The following is an 18,649-nucleotide window of genomic DNA, read 5'->3' as shown; positions in this document are numbered from 1 at the left end:
AGAGAGAAACTGACTGAGGGAGCTAGGAAGAGACAGAAAAACAGGGAGATAGACACAGGGAAACTGAAATCCACCAAGAGAAATGGGGAGACACAAAGTATAGGAGAGAAAATGTGTGCAATTAATATGTCTTTCCCAAGTTTAAAGACTCTGTAACCCTGATGAAAGGACGTTCTCCATGTGAAGGTTGAACTGCTCTTGAGTTTAGGTTGGGAGAGTCTGTAGCATAGAGATGTCCCCAAAGATAAATGCCTGTCGCCACCTTTAAAGGATGTTTTATCTCTATTATAATTTCCCAAGACTGTCCAAGGGAATGAATTTCTGCATTTCCATTTGAATTACAGTGCACTTTTGAATGTCAGCTGAAACATTCCTAGATTACTCTTTAAAGGAGTTTTGGCTGATTGAAAGGCAGGCCCTGGGGTTGGGGTGGGAGGAAAAGGGAAAGATGTCCTCAAATGTCACCTCCCTTTGTGAGGACAGCTGTGGCCCAGGGGCTAATGGGCGCTGAAGAACTCTCCTGGGCTTCCAGTTTCCTGAGGGAATTTGCTTCAAAGGGGCCAATCAGGCATGAAAGGGGTCCACCTCAGAGCTGAGACCTGCGTGGGTCCTGGCCAACTTCCCTGGCGCTGCAGTCATCCGGGGGCAGATTTCAGTTCCCATCTGCTTGACCTTTCAGTGGCATTTGATGGACTTGACCACTTCCTGCCTGAGGCACTGTCTATGTTTGCTTCCATGGTACTAGATTCTCCTGGTGGCCCACCTTCCTTCTTGCCTGTCCCTTCTCCGTGTCCTCTGAAAGCTGGTCTTTCTCTGCCAAGCCAGTCCGAGTGGTTTGGCAGGACCGTCTTTGTCTCATGTGGGGACTCTCAGCCGCACTCTCTGTTCCCATCCCTACACTGATGGCCTACTTTATACTTCTGCCTCCAAGCTTTCCTCTGACATGGGCTATCAGTGCCCGCTCCCTGTCTGCCCAAACTCTGCCCCACACAGCCTAGTATTTTTCCAGTGTTCTAGCAAAAAGCACATGTATCTATTTAGAGGCAGAGCCACAAACCTAGACACTCTTCTCAATATCTCTCTCACTCCTCTCCCCAATTTCCAAACCACCCCAGATCTTACCATTTTAATTTTCAAATAGCTTTTGAAATTGTCCACTTCTTTCTACCTCCTTGCTGCCACCATCATGGCTTGTTTGGACTCTAGCGTTGGCCCCATATCTGGTTACCCCCCATCTACTCTTATCTCCATCAACCCAGACTGCACAGCCCTGAGGCCGTGGACCAGTCAGGGTTCTCCAGATGGACAGAACCAATGAGATAGATGGGTAGAGAGATAAAAATCTCTCTGTATCATCTTCACATATATATGATATATATTCATATATTTGTGATATATGAGATGTATATGTACATATGAAAGATATGTATATGTGTGTGTATATATATATAATATTGGCTCTATATCTCTCTCTGCATCTGTCTCTATCTATCTATATACATACATATGTGTGTATAGGTGTGTGTGCATATGTGTGTATTTCCAGAGATTTTATAAAAGGTTTATTATAAGACATTGTCTTAGGTGATTATGGAGGCTGAGAAGTTCTAAACCAAAATCTCAGCAAGCTGGAGACCCAAAAGAGCCAATGGCATGAGTTCCCATTCCAAAGCTGGCAGGTTCTAGAACCAAGAGAGCCAATGTTTCAGTTTGAGTCTGAAGGCAGGAAAAGATGGACATTCCAGCTAAACACTCAGGCAGGAGGAGCTCCCTCTTACCTATAGGAGAGTCAGCCCTTTTATTCTAGTCATGCCTTCACCTGATTGAATGAGGCCCACCCACATCAAGGAGGGTCATCTGCTGGCTTTCTTGTACAAAAACACCCTCTCTGACACCTTCACAGACACATCCGGGATAGTGTTTGCTCAAATATCTGGGCACCTCAAGGGACCCAGTCAAGTTCACATGAAAAACATTAACCATCATGGGATGTTTCTGAAATGGGGATCCCATCATCCCCTTCCTTGGACGAAAACTCCTGGCTGCCTTGTCTTGGCCCTGAGGCGAATTTCCAAACTTCTTCCTACGGCCTCAGGGCCTTTTTACATCCGATGTGTCAGAAGCCAGCCTCCTTCACCCACTTTGTCCCCATGCCCTCTGCCTTCCAGTCACACTGAGCTTTGTCTTTTTAATTGTCACGCTGGTTAAAATCTCAGCCTGGCTGCATCTGTGCCAGGGTCCCAGTGGGTTGGTGGGAGGTGGCCGAGTACCCCTGGCCCCTCCCCTGGCTCCTTGGCTTCCCGTGCAGCTGTTTGTAGGCTGGGTCTAGCTCTGGGGTGGTGTTTTTTCTAGGCGAGGGGAGGGCAGGAGGAGCTTAAGCCTGAGCTGGACACTCCAGCCTGCAGCACGCCAGAGGAGAGTGCCAACTTATTTCTCCTCAGAACCATGCAAATAAGACAATACAGGATGTGGTTCATTAAATACAAAGAGGCCCATGAGACTGCCGTTTCCACCAGATGAAATTACCAAAAAAAGCATTTTGTTCCCTGGTTTAGATTGAGTCCATCTGGAACGGAACACCCTAGTCTTTTTCCGATGGGCGCGTCCCAAGAATAATATCCCTCCGCTTGTGCTCAGCGCCGTGCAACTACCAGAGCACTTCCACGTACATTATTGCACCCAATTTACTCCTCACCGCCAGCCTGTAAGGTAGGCGTTGTTCTTTGCATTTCACGCTTGAGGAAACTGAGGCTCAGACCAGGGAGATGATTTGCCAGAATTCACCCCAGGGAACTTGGCAGAGCAAGGATTTGAACCCAGGCCGCTTTCATCTCAAAGATCTTACTCGTCCAACTAAACCTCAGCAGCCTCAGAGAGCTCTTCAGATGTTGGCAGCAGACCCAAGGGAACCGTTTGCTCTCCTGTTCTGTCTCTCTCATCCGCGGTTGAAAGAGCTGGGGAAAGCTGAGACTCGGAGATCAGTCCCTCGGCTCCAGCAGAGGTGGAAGTACTCTTCATTCACCACTACCCCTCTGCACAACTTGCTTCTCTAGCTTAACTTAGAGGCAGTGTTATAAGGTAAAGCCAGACCCTAAAATATCGGGGGGTGGGGGGAGGCCTTAGCAATCATCTGGCCAGAACCGACTTTTTTTTTTTCTTTTTCTTTTTCTTTTTCGGGCTGCACCCGTAGCATATGGAAGTTTCCAGGTTAGGGGTAGAATCAGAACTACAGCTGGGGCCTATGCCACAGCAACCCCAGATCTGAGCTGGGTCTGCAACCTATACCGCAGTTTGCAGCAATGCTGGACCGTTAACCCACTGAGCGAGGCCAGGGATCGAACTCACATCCTCACGGATATTAGTTGGGTTCTTAACCTGCTGATCCACAACAGGAAGTCCCGTGTGTCAGTTTTGACACATCAAATGGTGGTGACTGCCTGGAATCCTGCCTTGAAAGAGATGCTAGTTCAGGACCAGGCCTGGTGGGAGGGAAACCAGTGATCACTTAGCAATGTCTGGTGTGAGAATGAGAAATGGTGACTCAGGTGTAAGGATTTTTTCATTCCCATCTGGGCTAGCTATTTCCATTCTACAGATGGGAAAGTTGAGGTCAGTTTATGCAAACCATTGGAACCTACAGTTGCAAAGGGGGAAATGTAATAACCAGCTAGAGGCATTATTTGGTCTTCCCTCACCTGAAAACCTGCAGCAAATTCAAAGTCTCCTAGTTGCCAAAGCTCCCCATGTGCTCACAGGTCACAGAGCCATTCACTTGGCAGAATGCCCATTTTCTTATTTCAGGAATGCATGCATTCACACAGACACATGCATGAATACATCATTTCCTGAAGCACTGGAGACTGTCCCCATTGTCCTTCTAGTTAAGGGAAGCACTAAGAGGTTGACACTCTTGGAGTTCCCTTTGTGGCCAGTAGGTTAAAGACCCAGCATAGTCCCCGTGAGGATGCTGGTTTGATCCCTGGCCTTGGGTTGCCACAAGCTGAGGTGTAGCCCTGTTACAGGTGCTGCCCGGATCTGGTGTTGCTGTGGCTGTGGTGTAGGCCTGCAGCTGCAGCTCCAATTCAGCCCCTAGCCCAGGAACTTCTATATGCTGGGGGCGCAGCCCTAAAAAGAAAAAAAAAATCAGAATTGACAGCCCTGTAAACTAGTTACTTTGATTCTGTTCAGACTGGGACCAGGCCCCACTTGTTCCCCTACCACATTCCCAGTCCCGGGAAGTCCAGGCAGGGACTCAGGGAGCAGGGTTTTAGAGTGGACCCTTCTCTCACATCCATCTTGCACTGAGGACGTGGAATTTCCCTGGAGATGAATGTAGGGCTTTTGTTTTCTCTCTGCCTTCAACTCCTTTGTGCAAATGAAATGGGCTGGAGGAAACACCTCGGATGGAAGCCTTGGCCTCCCCAGGTCCTTGGACCCTGCACCCTGATAGCAGCCTCACCCACAGATTCACACCCCAGGGTGATCTCCCTCCCCATCTCACATCTCCGCTCCATCCCTTCTCACCCTCCATCTTTTCACAACAGTGCCGGCCAAGCCCTGTATCAGGTGCTGAGAATGCCATGGTGAGTGCCACACCCTTCCTGCTCTCAAGCAGCTCACAGTCAAATGGGAAAGCCTTTCAACAGGTGAACAGATAATTACGGCCCTTTGGATAAATGCTGTGACAGAGGAAAACAAAGTGTGTGTGTTTGTGTGTGTGTGCACGTGTGAGCACAGGATTGGACATGGAGGAGACAAGGTGGGGAGTGGGCCCCTAACAATCTGGGGTGGGCTGGGCATTTCTCTGGAGGAGAAGACTCTAAGCCAGCCCTGAGGGTGAGGAGATTTGCCATCTGGGGAGGTGGAGAGGGCCCACGGGAGTCAAGATACAAAGCTGGGTATGTGTGGGGGTGGCAGCCTGACAGATACCGACTCCTCTTGGAGCAGTTGGGAGCAATAGTGCCTGAATCCCTGCAAGTGCCCCTGAGGGATGCCATTGGCTTCGCTGTCAGAACCTTGACAGGCCTCTGCCTCCCAAGTAGTTAGAGAGATTGCCATTGGCCCTGTCTGCAGTGGAGAACTCTCACAAATAGAAGATGCTGGATCTCCAAATGCCTAAAATTAAGTGGAAACAAGAGACTAGTTTGGGAGGTGCTAGGGGAATCATTGGAAAGACATTGGGACCTTTCAGGGTTCTTATGAAGATGATATGAACCACGTGGTTATTAACCACGTGGTTAATTGACTTACACTAGGAAATCAACATGAAATCAGTCATTCTTGCCTGCTCCTTACTGGAGATGTACCTTTCAGCAAATGACAACATACAAATCAAGCTGTGTCTGAGTCATCTGTCCTGTATGCCAGTTATGACTTAGGATGTTCTGAGCCTCAATCTCTTTGTCTTTAAAATGGGCCTAATATATTGTTTGCATCACCATATTTTTATTAGAATTAGGTGAAACAAAGTCTGTAAGGTGATTGTGGCCGCACCTGATACATGAGAGCTGCTCAGGAAAGCCCAGCTGGTATTATTAACATTTATTACTGTGAGACACAATCAAGTTCATCATGGTGCTTATTACTATTCATTCTCAAAAATAAAAAATATAAAGATGTAGCTCTTTCCAGTCCTGAGTCCTGCTCGACCTTCTAAAACCATGGCTGTTTGTCCCTGGCTGAACCGCCAGCTTGTGAATTTGAGTCCTGCCTGAACCTGGAAGTGGAAATAGAGGGTTGGGTTCTTAGAAAGCACAGCTTGGAGCCCAGCAGTAGAGCATGGAGGTATATGTTTGCATAACTGAACACCAAGTTTACAGTGGCCGAGGAGAGGGTGTAGGGTGTGTGTGTGTGTGTGTGTGTGTGTGTGTGTGTGTGTATGTGTGGGTGTGTGTTGTGGGAGGGGTGACAGAGGAGCAGGCAGCAATGACTGGCTTGTTTTCTGTTCCTACTATGAGTCATTTAATCACATGATCTCACATTGCAAACTCTCTATAAGGCCCAGGTTATTATCCCCATCTTCTAAATGAGAAAACTCGTGAGTTCAAGGTCACGTGGCTTGGAAATAGGCAGAGGCAGGATTCTATCCCAGGACTTCTGACCCTAAAGCCCACATGCCCTACTGACTCCTGTAATAGCAGATACCATGGACTGGGAACCACTATATGGCAGGATAGGCTGGCACTTCACATGTATGATCTCATTTAATCCTCCAAACAGTCCTCTAGAGCTGGTATCTTTAAGCCTGGGAAACTGAGACTCAGTGGGTAAGATATATACTCCAAAGGCACATAGATGGTAAAAGGTATTCCCTCTTGCCTCTCATTCTTCTATCTTTTCTGGCTCCGCCAGGGACACCAGGGACTATGTCGTGTCCAAAGGTGTATCTTTTTCTTTTCTTTTCACCATTTACATTTTACTTTTATTTAACCACAGTGGGCAAATCCAGTGAGCATGTGTTCTCTGAGATGCGTTTTTCCTGAAACAATCAGAAGTATTTGGTCAGGAAGAGTGAGAAGAGAGGCAGCCAAGCCAGCATGATTCCAGGATGCATGATGTCAGCCTGCTGGCTCCAGATCCTTGTTTCCTAGCAGCACCTTGGCTCTGGATCAGGATGCAGCCTTTGAGACAGGTCTTAGAGATGGCCTTGACCATTGATCATTGATCCATTGGGCTGGAGCTGGCCATGGCTGTCTTCCTCTGACACACCTGCTCTAGGCTCCAGGGGTGCCTCCTTAGGGTCCTTGGGATCAGCACTTCTGTTCCTTCCCATTCTGCAGGTGTCCTCGGAGGCGGAAGGCTTCCTTTTGGAGCTCTTGATCCAAGAAGTCCCTGAGGTCTGGGGCACCAGAATCATTGACATTTACAACTGGAAAAAATCCTTAATTTAACAATTCTGTTAACATAGATGATGAAATTGAGTCCCAGGGAGAATTAGCAATGTACTCAAGGGGAATTATACATTAGTGACAGGATTAGGACTGGGAACTAGTTCCCTCTTCTCCCCTCCCCATCTGAGAAAGCATGTTGAGAGGTGACACCAGGGACCATGTCGTGTCCAAAGGTATATCTTTTTCTTTTCTTTTTTTCTTTTTTTTTGCCTGAAACAGCCCTGTTGAGATACAGTTAACATACCACATAATCGAAAGTATCTTTTTGAACCTTCTCTTCCTGTGGTGACTTTGCACCAAGACAAAGTTTGGGTTAATTTCCAGAAGGGGACATAGCTTTTAATTGTTTTGTCATTGAGATCTTCTCAGGAAAATGAAATCTGAGGGAACTTCTCCTCCCCCCTTTCAACTACATCCCATTTTTCTATTGCAACTAGAGTCAGTGATTCAGCTGGTGGGAGGAGCAGGAGGTGGCATAACCAGCTGGTGCTAAATGTGACCCACACTGTTCATATCTACCAACATATGAGCCACGCTGACCCCCTGCCCTGCTTTTATTCGGCAACAATTGTAGCGCCTACTATATATTTCAGGTTCTGGGCTAGATGCTGCGGGTACAGCAGTAAATTAAAAGTCGCTCTGTCATCACAGAGCTCAGTGTGGCCTTGAAGAGAGACAGGTAACAAGGAAGTCACAGTGTCGTGTGTCAGTGCTAAAAGATGGAAACACAAAGGTGGTGTTGACATCTGACTCAAACTGTGTGATGGATCAGGAAGGGTGCCCCCCACCCTCCCCGGAAGACGTGGAGGAGGTGCAGTTTAGGGGACATTGTTGAGTGGGGGGAGGGAAGGTGTACCATGAAAACAAGTCCTAAGAAGGCCTAGAGAGGGATGGAAGCAGTGGGGCGATATACTTAGAAAGATAGATAGGCAGGAACGAAATCCCACTGGACTGTGTTAAGGAAATTTTCCTTTTACCAGGAGCATGCTAAAGCCATTTAAAAGTTTGAGGTATTAGTTTTAGAATTTGCATTTTAAGATTGGACTCTGGCTGGTGTGGGATTGGGTTTGACTTGGGACAGGAGGTCATGTATAGATAGGATGCTACATTCGAGTTCAAATCAGTTGGGAAGTTCTAACAGTGTTTCGGGAGCAAAATAATAGAAGCTTAAATTTTCACGGTCATGGGGATGAAGAAAAGAATAAAGGGATGGGAAACAGATTAAGCTTCTCATATGATGAGGACTTTATGATTGAAAGGTGGGAGATAAGAGGTGAAGGAAGTGACTAGAGATGGTGCCAGGGTTTCTGGCATAAGTGCCTGAATTGATGCTGATATTCCTAAAATGGAACAAAAGCAGAGCAGCAGGTAGTAGCTGAATTCAGTTTTAAATATGCTGAGTGTAAGGTCTCTAAGGGACGTCGCCATTGAACGCAATTGGCATACCACCTGGCAATAAAAAGTGGGCAACTGGATACCAGTCTGGTGCGCAAAAGGAAGGTCAGTTCTGAAAAAAAATGCAGGTTGGAGACCTAACTGCTAGGTAACTGAGGTCATAAAGAAAACCAGCATCTCCCAGCATAAAAATAAAGTTCCCCTTTTGCAATTTGTTTCCTTAGAGAGTGTCTTTTTCCCTGCCACACCCAGAATTGTCCCTGATGTTTTGTTTAGAGAGGTTTTATTTCATTGAGAGGCTGTCCTGGCTGCCCATTTTAGGCCAGCTTTTACTTGTGTAAAAAGCATAGGACATTAAGAATAATCCTGGTACCTATCAGCTAGGCTGGAGTTAATATTCCCATTTCATTTTGGAGAAAAACAGGCATAAGTGGCAATGGTCACAAGAGCACAGAAATGAAGAATACATAATTTTAGAATTTTTCATTTATTATTTGCACCTTTCATTTAGCTCACAATTAATTAGCCTTTATGGAGGGTCCAGGGTATAGGTGCCATTTGTATGTTCATCATACATTTCTTCCAGTGTGTCAGTCAGTGCGTGTTTTAGTCTCCTGGATCCAGCCCTAGAGTCATGGAACAGGTGAGGTAAAATGCATGCCTGCTCCCACTCCTCTCTTTGAGTATGATTTTTTTTTTCTTTTTGCCTTTTCTAGGGCCGCTCCCTTGGCATATGGAGGTTCCCAGGCTAGGGCTTGAATCAGAGCTATAGCCACCACAGCAACTCAGGATGCGAGCTGCATCTCCAACCTACACCACAGCTCACGGCAACACCGGATCGTTAACCCACTGAGCAAGGGCAGGGACCGAACCCGCAACCTCATGGTTCCTAGTCGGATTTGTTAACCACTGTGCCACGATGGGAACTCCGAGTATGATATTTTTTAATTCAACTCTATTTCTAACATTTTTACAAAATTATTAAATTTGTCTAACAAGCCTCAGATCCTTGGGCCTGAGAGATTGAGAGTTATTTTTTAGAAGTGTAAATATTAAATTCATTTGACAAAAGCACATGGTTTTATTCATGTGGTTGCTTGGAATTAAACTTAGACAGTTTTTTTCTTATTATGAAGTTGGTTTTGATATTTAACTCTAAGCATTTGTTGTCACTCTGAAGTTGTGAGATGAACTCCCAGCCAATATTTGGTTCTGATGATGAAACTGATGATGCTATACACCAACACACTAAGAGGATATGAAAAGATTTGTCACTCATACAGTGGAGCTTTCTGGGGGACGAGCAGGGGTGGCACTCAAACAGGTCCAAAAATGGCTTGAAGATAGCAAGGAAAAGTCTGGCTTGGCTTTTATACAGCGGCAAGGTGGGTGGTGTGGTGTTAGAGTGGGTCCCGCATGTTAGCTGGGGCTTTCATGGTTTGAACTTTCCTCTGGCACCAAACGTGGGAGCACTGACGCCTGCCCAGATGAGGGGCTGATGCGGGAGAGGCAGTAATGAGGCTTGAAAACTGTCCGAGGCCTAGCATCAAACATGGAGTCAGAATTTGCATTATACTTCAGCCTGGATGTTTGATGACTGAGATGTGCCATGTTTCATATAAGTGAACTTGAACTTGTTAGGTAACCTGCTATGGCACTGTGTGAGGCCTGCAGTCCAAGGGTGGTGAGGGAAATGCAAGTTCCATGAAGTGCCCTGTACAAGAGCCCAACATTGTAGAGTTTGAGAAGTGAAATGAAAGCTTGGGTCACTATCGGTAATGTCTGGAACTCTGAAAGGGAGAAAGAGTATCTTAGTGAGGTCCTTTATTGTGGATTTGCTATGTGTGGAGACATATGTGACCTTGATTTATATTTTGGATATCTGTGAGACAAGAGATTCCTAGCATTCTTTACCCCAAAGAGGCAACCTTGGGTGGGAAATTGTTGCTGCCGTTGGCTGGCCCGGATGAGCAGATCATTGGCCTGGTGAGTCTGTAGAAATCTTCAGATCAGGCTGACTGTTCCCTGGGCATCCAGTGCAAAGAAGACTGCATGAAGTTCGGCCAGTTGTGCTGACTTTTGGGTCCTGTCCCATTATCAGGAATATCTCAGTTAAGGACTGAAATCAGCAAACTTCGTATCATATGATGGTGGTGATGCCATCCGCAAAGTATATAAAATCTCTTTGCTGGTCATTCAGTTGATCCCAAGAGACTCCCCAGATGGTCAAGGGGTTTGCGAAAGGGAGGGGGTGATCTCCAGCACCATGACATCTGACAAAGGACTGAGGATGCAGGGTGCCCCCCTGCAAATGCGACATGCTGGAGGGTTGGCTCTGTGCTGGAGCAAGGAGGCCTCAGCGTCTGTGCTGAGTTTTCAGCGTGCTGCTGCCATGATCTAAGAGAGCCCAGGAGGCAGCCTGATGTTGCACCTTAATGGCATGTAGCATGGAGATGAGGAGGGCCGTTTCTTGTGCCAGAAGTCCATGGGCAAATTACAGTTATCATGTGTGGTCCAGAGACTCTGGGAGGCATGTGACGAAATTGCTGAAAACTTTACAGTGAAGGAGTCTTGGCAGGGGGTTGTGTGTGTGTGGGGAGGGTCGCCAACTGGAGCACCTGCTGTATTGCAACTGGGGCAGATTCCAGACGCTTTGGTTGCAAGGATCCCAGTCAAGGTGTGCTGATTTGTGAGTAATAGCATGAATGGGCTTAAGTGAAATATGTAAATGAGAAGTATGTTGTCTCTGGAACCCAAAAGGCCTGAAAGGAGTTGGGCTGATTTTAACAGTTATAAATGTTGTTTCCATTATAGATGGAATGGTCCTTAACTAAATAACTTTCAGGAATTTAACTAAGGTGGCAGGACCTTGTAAAATGTACAGAGCAATGGCCCATCCCTTTTTGTGAGCTGTTTTGTGAAGGTTTCTATGTCCTCAAAGAGTTTGTCGAAGTAATCAATCTTTTTGGAAAAGGATGTAATCAGTGTGATAGCATGATCATGCTCCTGGAGAGAGTTGGATGCATTGAGTTTTTTTCTGTAAAGACTGTGGTGAAATCATGGCTGTTAAGGTACCTCCTGGGTGGGCAGGTCAAGGAGGTTGTGTCCCTTTGAAGCTAAAGACAAACTACGTGTGAGAAGATGTTGAAAGAGGCGCTGAACATGACACCATGACATACCCTCCAATTCTATGACTGCAAAGTATTTACCAGTTATTGATGGAATGAAATTTATAATTCCAATAATTGTTATGGGAGCTTTAATAGGTGGGGCGCCAGCGTTAAGGTTGCAGTAATACATCGTGAGGTTTCATTCGGTCTTTCTGGGTTTAAAAACAGGGTAGACTGGGCTGGGGTGTTAAATAATGAAGCAGTGGGAATAATCACTCTTTCTAAATAGGTCTTGTATATGAGTTTTAAACCTCAAAGGCTCTGTTTAAATGGGGCCATATTAACTATTTTAACTAATGGAGAAGGGCAGAGTCCATATGGTCCCATTTTTGATAAGCCAATTATAAGTGCCAAAACTTAATTCGATTTTAATTTATTACTCATTGGGTCAGAGCATCCATACTCAGTATGGAATATTTCAGGGTAATGAGTGTTGTGGCTATGGGGAGTTTAGGCAAGTCATTAGTTCTGATGATTAAAGGGAGGTATACCTATTTGTCTTCCTTACATGTCCTGAAATGTCCTCAGTAACTCCTGTAAGATTACAGAGGGGGCCTTGTTTAAATGGAGGGGAATTCCCACATGCAAATCTAATTTGAGCCCCAGTATTGATTAAAGCCATGAAAGTTTGATAATTGCTGCATTTCAGCAGATGTTAAAAGCTAATTCAGAGCTCAGGTGGTAGGGGTGCAGAAACCAATTAGCAGGGTTTTTTTTTTTATCTTTTTAAAAATTTTTTGTATAAATCCGTTTAGTCAACTTTGAATTTCTAACTGGGCCAAATTGTGACCTCTATTTTAGGCTTTTTGTTTGTTTCCTCTTCCTGTATTTATTGTTTTTTTTTCTTTTGGTGGTTACTATATATAGTTTTATGGTGGTGAAAGCCCTTGCTAGATGACTCATATTTATAACTTTCTTCCTCCAGAGTTGCAAATCTTTATCATCAGGATAGGGTCTCTCTTGTGGCAGTGGTTTCTTTATAGGGTTTAGGACTCTGGGCTTTACTTGAATTTGAATTAACCCCTTGGCCATGCCAGGGGGAACCTGGGATGCTTTTCTCTATAACCCTGAAGATCAGGATCTTTTGTTTCGGCTAAAGGTGACATAGCAGCAGCAAAGACATTTTGTAGAGCCCCCATGAGCCATCTGCTTTTAGATGTGGACCACAGCGCTTCACATGGCGTATGCCCTTCCTGCACCACCAGTGGACCCACAAAATGCTCAAGGTATCAGTATTTACCTGGAGTACTTCATAGGAGAGGGGCAGTGCCTGGCTGAGACTACCAACCAATAGTCACAGGGCAAGAATCACTTCCCTGAACCTAAGTGTTAGCCACAGCTTATGCTGGAATCTAGACGCGTGACCTGGATCAAAACACCTGGCCCAGGGCCACTTTGCTTCTGCCCCTTAATGCCAGCTATATCTTCCAATTCAGTTCAGCTAAATCTATAACAGAGGTGTGGTAGGGCTCCGAAAATGTAGCACAAGCAGCAGGGCTCAGAGCATGAGGTTGCCAGCTGACAGTGTCTCAAAAGACAAGCTAACCAGTTAGCAAGCCAAAGTAAGAGAGTTAAGACCCCTTGGGATGGTGGTCATTGCCTAAACACGCTGCTTATTGTGCCAGTTGCTGTGGTTATCCCACAGACAAGAGGAGGACCCACTCAAATCTTGGTTCACATGCTGAGGTTGATGACGCTTTAGGTACACCAAGTGGGTATGAATTCTGACTCATGTAATGAGGATTTCTGGGGAGAGAAACGTGGGCTCCCGGGCAGGTTCAGAAATGGCTTAAAAGGCCAGTTTGGTTTTAAGGGTGGCTTGGAGGTGGGGCTGGAGTGAGGACTCCCATGCAGGGGGCTAGGACTTGTGGGATTGGGACTTCCCACTGGCACCAAAGTGGAAGTCCTTGAGCTTTCTTAGCAGCATGTCCAGAGGTAGGGCAGAAGATGGAGAGAGAATGGTGAGTTTTGAAAGCTGTCAACATCAAACAACAAAAAGGGAGTAAGACTCTAGTACAAAGTCATATCGAGATTGCAAAACTCATTTAGCCTATGCTTTTGACTGGGAGCAATTTGATAGCATTTTAGGATTCTAAAAAGGCAGAAAATTTCTGAGACAGTGTCATTCAGGGATTCCCGGTAAGAAGATACATTAGCACATGGGGTAGGCACTTTCAAACTGCACTTTCTTCTTGGCCTTCCCCCATTTCCTACCACCTCTTTGAGCCATGGAGTAAGTGGAATGGCTTAGAGCAGGGGAGAGAGAACCACCTGCATTATTTCTTGAAGGGACTTGGACAGATGGATCACTTTCAACTTCTGTATTTCTCGAACCCCCCCTCACTCCTGTGGTTTCAACTTCCTGCTCGTACCAACTTCTAACCCTTCCCTGGAATGTTGTACCTTCGTTAATGACACTTCCTCCACCTGCAAGGCCCGCCAGCAACCAGATTCTTGCAACTGGAAGCAGTCATTTCTTAAACACTTGGCACTCCATTTCTATCTTGCACTGTTTGTCTTATTCTCTGATATATTTGTATTATTTTTTACATTCCTTATCTCTTCCAGCCATATTGCAAGCTACCTGACTGTAGGATTCATGATTGATTCATCTTTGCACTCATTACTCATATAATTACTGCGATTAATAAAAAACAGGTGTCATATATGTCTAATGAGTAAGTGAATGAATACATGAATGAATGAAACCTGAATCTTAATATTCTGGGACAATATTCCGGGGCATTATAGTTATAGCCAGGTTAACTAAGTTACCAAAAGAAAATTATGGTTTTTTGTTTTGTTTTGTTTTGTTTTAGGGCCTCACCCACAACATATGAAGGTTCCCAGGCCAAGGGTCTAATCAGAGCTATGGCTGTTGGCCTATGCCACAGCCACAGCAATGCCAGATCCGAGCCGTGTCTTTGACCTACACCACAGCTCACGGCAATGCTGGATCCTTAACTTACTGAGCGAGGTCAGAGATTGAACCCGTGTCCTCATGGATACTAGTTGGGTTTGTTAATCATGGAGCAATGATGGGAACTCCTGGTTTTATTTTCGTAGGAAATATATCCTCAATAGTTTTATATAATCTATCACCAAAATGTGAGTAACCTTCATATACATTTAATTTACTATAATATTAAAATATTCATCACTACTGAAAGTTTATGAAATGTCTAAAGGTCTGCTAAGTGTTTTACATCCACCATTTCTTCAGGACAATGCAGTAAACAGTATCATTTTCTTACTAATGAGGAAACTGAGGCTGGGGGGCTAAATGACTCAGTGGTTACAGAACTCATAAGTGGAGGAACCAGGGCTGAACTCAGCCCCCCACATCATGCTTACAAACTACATCATGTTTTAACTACAATGTGTTGCCTCCACCTAACAATGAGATTTACCCAGCTTATTTTAATTTTTGTAATTATATGAGTTAATGAATGTTGACCTGGAGGAAAAAAAAGTCCCTTTATGATAACTAGCCATATACAGGAATAACTGAACATGCAGGTTTCTGCCAAAAGAGTCAAGACGCCATCCTGATTACTTTAATCAAATAATTAGCCTTTAGGTTTTATATGCCACTTTCCTGGTGGGATACATTGAATTGAAAGTTTTGCCTCTGCCCCTCTGGCAACCTCAATCTTCTTACAATCGGCTTTTTAATTAAGAAGCTAAACAGTGTGGTTGAATCACCAATGCAGGTCTGAAATCTCCCCCAGTGATAACTTTAAAAATTTGCATCAGGGAGTTCCTGTCGTGGCTCAGCGGAAACGAATCTGACCAGGATCCATGACGACACAGGTTCAATCCCTGGCCTCGCTCAGTGGGTTAAGGATCTGGCGTTGCCATGAGCTGTGGTGTAGGTGGCAGACGCAGCTTGGATCTGGCATTGCTGTGGCTGTGGTGTAGGCCAATGGCTACAGCTCCGATTTGACCCCTAGCATGGGAAACTCCATATGCTGTGGGTGCAGCCCTAAGAAAAAAAAAGACAAAATAAAATAATAAAAATTTTAAAAAGTCTGCATCAGTTCACCATGGGGGGAGGAGGTCTTTGCCCCCTCCAATGGAAATCACTTTTTCTGAATTATCTTTATATTACTATCCGATTAATATATTTTAATTCTTGCAACAGCCCTTTAAAACACAAACAGTCCTTTCCAAAATGAGGAAAGTGTAGCTCCACAGAGTGGCTGTAGCTAGCAAGTGACCCAAGGTCACAATAGTTGGGGGTTAGAGCAAGCGGTTGGGACAAGGTGGGGCTGCTTACAAAGTGCAGTTTCTCTCTACTGCCCTAATGCATACTCAATGATTATCATAGTAAGAATTATGCAAAAGCATTGGGGGAAAACTCAACCACAGTCCTAGTTGGTTAAATAATTACAGTCATGGAGTTGGAAGGAATCTTAGTGATGATGTAATCCAGCTGTCTTAGTTTATGGGTAGGGAAACTGAGGCAGTGCTCCAGTGATCTTCTGAAGCCACGTAGCTAGTTAAGAGCTGGGATTCAGATCCAGTCCAAGCCCAGTGACTTTCCCACTAGAATACATTGTCAGTCTCAGAGCTACCTCACTAACTTCAGGCTAAGTCTGGGTACCATGAATATTAATGATATTGACAAGACATAGCCATAGGCCTGGAGTGTAAATATTTCGCTAAGCAGCCTCCTGCCTCACCATTGCCCTGCTTGTAAAATTCATGCGGGCATCTGCTGTTTCATATCTGTAATTTGTTTTGCTATCCCCTGAGGAGCTGCACGTCCTGAGTACAAATCAGCAGCCTAGTCAGGTATGAGGTAGAGCCCTGAGTTTTGAACTGGGCTCTGCCTTGCAGTTCCCTCCTACCGAGCTGGGTAACACTTCACTGTTAAGAGGCCATTAATTAGTACTAGATTAAAAGTACAAGTACTTAAGCATGCCTTGCCTTACCCAGAGGAACACTGAGACTCAAACCAAGTTTATCCTGCTGACTGGAATAAACGGAGTGGCCCTCTGTGGACTATCTCAGGCCTGATGGTACATTGGGATTGACCCTCACAGTCATTCAGACAGCGTGTGTTCCTCGTCTCTGAGGAAGCCCAAGGCAATGAATAACAATCCCAGCTACTCCAGAGACACTATGAAATTGCTTATGAGAAGTAGACACGTTGATATCATTATTTTTTCTTTTCTTTTTTTTTCTTTTGTCTTTTTAGGGCTGCACCCACTGCACCCATATGGAGGTTCCCAGGCTAGGGGTCCAATTGGAGCTGTAGCCACTGGCTTACGCCACAGCCACGGGATCCGAGCTGCATCTGCGATCTACATCACAGCTCACGGCAACGTCGGATCCTTAACCCACTGAGCGAGGCCAGGGATCAAACCCGCACCCGAGTCCTAATGGATGCCAGTCGGGTTTGTTAACCTCTTTGCCACAATGGGAACTCCTTTTTTTTTTTTCTTTTCTGAACACATGGCATAGTGCCTGGCCCACAGTAGGTATTCAGTAAATATTGAGTGAATCATTGTTCCAAAACCTTAAATTCTATATAATTACTCAGAATGATAAAGGAAAAGCAGAGACTTAACAAACCTCTAAGTCATTTGTCTGCCTTTAGTTTTTTATACTTTATAAAAGAGCTTCTATGAGAATATGTTTTATCCAATGGAAGGGTGTTGTGTTAGGAAGACTCAGGTTACTAGAAGGCCCATCACCATCAAGTCATGTAAGTAACAGCCAACTGGATGACTGCGGACATACTCTACATTAGGCACCGTGTATGCACTTTTAGCTAGAGATTAACGCTAACCCTCAATAAAACTCAACTATATGGGCAAATAATTGCCATACAGTAATTTATACAATAATAGAAACATGAAATAGGTAGTGACAGTAAAAAGGAACAGATAACCAGATTTATTTGGAGACTTATGGCTAGCCTGAGAACCTGTAAAAGAGGAAAGAGAGAAGGTTCTAATTGGAGTGGCTGGACAGTCTAACCCACTCTGTTGAACAACTCCATAAAAGAAGATGATGGCTATCATTTATTGGGTGTGCCAAAATACTGGGTATCTTAACATCTGTCCAGGATACCCATCCTGGAGGCAGGGCTTATTGCCATCATTTTCCAGGAGAGGAAGGGTTAAAGGACTTGCCCATGGCCACTTGTAATAAGCTGGAACTGGAAGATAAGCAATGCTGTAGGTTAGTGGTTTTTAGAAAGTGTTCCGTAGATTCATGAATTTTGCAATTGCATATAGGTTAGGCGAGGGGATAAAGCCTGTTTTCCAGGCCCACAAGCCTGCTTCAGCCAGAGCAGCTGCTTTTTGATCTATTTTAAAGTCTTGCATGTAAGACTTTATGTGAATAATGGTATTGCCACTTAAAAAGAGAAAACAACTAAAAAAATACCAAAAAAAAAAAAAGTGCTGTAATTGAGCAAATTAGTTTCCTGGGGCTACACGCTGCAATGTTGTCAATATGGTAGATAATTGAAAATTGACTGTACTAAGCACAACCTATTCACATCAAGGGAACAAAAACGTTCAGACCACATTTATTTCCATTCTGAGCCAACAGATACCTGCTACACTTGAGGACCAAGGCCTGAGTGCGGTTTGGAGATGGGTTAGGTCTAAGTGCCGAATGCCAACAGCGACAGCACTTCCTTCCAAAAGCACAGGCAGTTAGGAGTCCTGGCATTGTTTATATTAAGCCAGCCCACAGCACCATTTCTCCGCTGCAAACCCTGTGCCAAAGGCCTCAAACACCATTACTGCCTCAGCAAGTCCCCCTCTGACAGCAAAGATAGATCTCCTGCTGCCAGGTGCTACAACAGATAAAGTGGATCTAATAACTGGTGGAGTCAATTTGCGATGCATTCTTAATTGGATCAATTTCCTCTCAATTATACAGTCTTTGAAAATCGGATGCAATTTCATAATCAGAACGTGGGGCTTTTCTCCAGGTGAAAAGCACAAGACAAACTAGTTTGACATCATTTTAATTAGCTTCTTTCCTATGCTTTGTCAGCTATCACAACAGAAGCCAAAAAAGCACCACCACCACCAAAAAGCAGTTTTGAGAAGCTTGGCTTAGTAGAATCTGCTCTGTAAAAGCCAGGTAATAGTTCTTTGGCTTGTCATCAGCCCTGCACCCAAAAAGCAAGATATGTTGCTTGTTAAACACCAAAGCCTAAGGAACCTT

At 44.9% G+C, this 18,649-nt stretch overlaps 1 protein-coding gene across 3 annotated transcripts in view; it reads left to right on the top strand.

Moving 5' to 3' along the window:
• The window catches only part of ASTN2 (astrotactin 2), a 912,080-nt gene that overhangs the window by 651,880 nt on the left and 241,551 nt on the right, over positions 1–18,649 (top strand). The window lies entirely within an intron of this gene.

Source organism: Phacochoerus africanus, chromosome 2 (assembly GCF_016906955.1).
Source record: "Phacochoerus africanus isolate WHEZ1 chromosome 2, ROS_Pafr_v1, whole genome shotgun sequence".
Taxonomy (NCBI): Eukaryota; Metazoa; Chordata; class Mammalia; order Artiodactyla; family Suidae; genus Phacochoerus; species Phacochoerus africanus.
This window is presented reverse-complemented; position numbering and strand designations above follow the sequence as displayed.